The sequence below is a fragment of the Galeopterus variegatus genome, unplaced genomic scaffold (assembly GCF_000696425.1).
Source record: "Galeopterus variegatus unplaced genomic scaffold, G_variegatus-3.0.2 Scaffold1423, whole genome shotgun sequence".
NCBI lineage: Eukaryota > Metazoa > Chordata > Mammalia > Dermoptera > Cynocephalidae > Galeopterus > Galeopterus variegatus.
In genome coordinates, this window is record NW_007727534.1 from 371,324 (window position 1) to 374,435 (window position 3,112).

Here is a 3,112-nt window from a genome sequence, read left to right on the forward strand (position 1 = left end):
ATCTTTTAGTGATATTAAAATATTCAAAGCTTTTTGCCATATTGAAAGCAGAGAAAAGTGGTATATTACATAATATGAATGATACTGAATTCTCATTAGAAACAAGGGAATTCATATGCTAGTAGAACATAATATTTAAAGTGTTGAAAAGGGAAAACTCGAATCTGTCAACTGAGAATTCTATATCTTGAAAATGTATGTCAAGAATGAAGGCAAAATAAAGACATTTTTAGATATAAGAAAATAAAGAGACTTGTTTCTCAGCTGACCTGCACTAACAGAAATGTAAAAGCATTTTTTTTAGACTGAGGGAAATGACTCTAGATGGAAACTTGGATCTTCATATAGAAATAAAGAATATGGCAATAATAAATATGTGTATAAATATGAAATACTTTTAAAAATTATTTTATATAAAATTACATAAAATGTTTATATAAGATTATATTTTCTGTAAATTATTTCGTACACTGTAAATGATTACTAAAAGTAAAATTTTTAAGTTTTCTTTGGAGGTTCTAATATATATAGAGGTGATTTATATGAAAATTATAAATAATAGGAGTACAATTGCAAGATTGATTTTCATGTAAAGTTGTACAATTGTAACTCTAACTAGTCTGATCAGTTAATGTTTGGGTTGTAATTTCTAAATCACAATCATTAAAAATATAATGGAAAAAATATAGATTAAAAGCTAATAGATAAAGTAAACTTCTAAAATGTATTAAACAAAAAAATAAAATAGGAAGAAAGGAACAAAAAATGAGAAAAACAGAAAACAAATTGAAAATGGAAGATACATCTCAATTATATCATAATTATACTGCATGGAGATGAGCTAAACATTCCACTTAAAGGAATGTATTGTCACACTTGAAAAATAATTATGACTCAGTTCTAATCTACGAGCCACACACACACACTTTAATGTGAGGAAAACAAGAGGTTAAAAAAAGAATGGAAAACACATGCAATGTTATCAATGGAAAACACATGCATAAGAAAGCTGGAGTGGATATATTAGTATCAGATATATAAGGCAAAGTAGACTTAAAAGAAAGAGTATTACAAGAGACAAATAGGACGTTTCATAATGATGTACATATCAGTTTTTCAGGAAGATATAACAATCATAAATATGCATAGGGCAAATAACAGAGCTTCAAAATACACTCTGAATACTGACTGAATCTCATTGTGCTTCTTAAATTTATAAAATTATGTCTTTTATCTGTTTGTGGATTTTTCAGGAATTACTTCAAATATATCCTCTGCCTGATTTTCTCCTCTCCTTCTAGAATTATTATGTTTTAAAAATAATTTTTAAATTATAACATTTTTTCAATTACTTTTTGTGAATCACTTGATATTATTCCATATCTTTCTTCATCACTTTTCATTTTTTCTTTCTCTTCTTCACATCGGATATGATATTAATCAGTTTTAAAGTCCCCAGGATATATATTCCCTCATCTCTAGTGTTGTATTGAGTCTATTTATGAAATATTCTTTATTTCAGACTTTGTAGTTTTCAGTTGTAAGACATTCATTTGGTTCTCATTTATAGATTCATTTTTCTGTGGATATTTTCCTATCTCATTCAATATAAGCATTTTTTTAAATGCTTTAATATCATTATAATAGCTGCTTTTAAACACTTGTATGTTAATTCCAATATCTTGGTCACCTCAAGGTAATTTTATATTGATTCCTTTTTCTCTTGACTATGGTTCAAACACTCCAATCTCTTGAAATGTCTAATTTTTTAATTGTGTAATTGATTTTGTGGATGATATAATTTGGAGACTGAATTCAGTTATTCCCCTCTGAACAATAGTGATTTTTATTTGAGCAGCTGTTAAAATTAGTGTTTAATCACCTGCTTTTGGCAGCTTGGCTTATACTTTGGGTGGGGTATCTATTTCAGCTTTGTCTTTCCTCTCAGGCATATCCTTAGCCCTGGGGTGTAAACTCCTAAGGCATGACCCTCCTGGTCTTCCTTAAAACTAAAAGGTCTTTGCCAACACCCTCTGACTTGACAGGATTCAAACTTCAAATTCACTCTCTCATGCAAAGTGCATCAGCTGAAATATCTTTACAACCTTTCAGCTGTTTCTTATTGCTGGGCTATTTGGAGTCTCCCATAAATTTACAGTTTCTGGGTCAAGCAAATATCAGATACAAATTCGGAGATTCATCTCTGTGTAGATCCATTTTTTCCAGAATCCCAACCCCCAATTTTTAGTTGTTGGGACAGCTCTAAACTCAGTTTTCTCACACCTCAGGGAAATAATTCTGCAGCTTTCAGCTTGGATTCTAGTTGTCCTACACCAACCGTACTGCAGAATGAGCACTACCGTCAGGTTAGAAATAATACGAACGTAGGAATCACGCACTGTGGTTCCCTTATATCAAGAGTTACTCCAGTTCTGCTTGCTTTTGGTTATTCCCAAGTGCAATCAAATAATTGTGTGCATGTGAGCATGCATGCATGTGTGTGTGTGAGTGTGGGTATGTGTGTAGTTATAAATATATATTCATATACATACTCAAGTAATTACATGTAGTTTTATAATTGTTATAAACTACTCCACTATTTCTGAAAGTGGAGCTGGGTGAAGGTCTGTCTTGAAGTTTCCCTCTACATTAAATATCCTATCACTAAATTTTTCTTCATCTCTTCAGAGAACTCCAACCTTGTCATCATAACTAATCACCTTCGGCCTAGTCTTTCACTCAACTTTTAATTTTTGCTTGGTGATAGAGTTTGGATGTGTCATCCCCTCCAGAACTCATGTGAAAATTTGATCCCTAGTGTGGCAGTGCTGGAAACTGATTGAGTCATGGGGGCAGACCCCTCAAGAATGGATTAATGCTCTCCCTGGGGGAGGGAGGATTAATGAGTGAGTTCTCGCTCTGTTAGTTCCTATGAGAGCTGGTTGTTTAAAAAGACCCTGGCACCTCCTCTCTCTCTCTTGCTTCCTGTCGCCATGTGATCTGCTTGTACCCACCTGCTCCCTGCCACTCTCCACGAAGAGTAGAAGGAGCCTGAGGCCTGTGCCAGATGCAGCTGTCCCAGAGTCATAAGCCAAATAAACCTGTTTTCTTT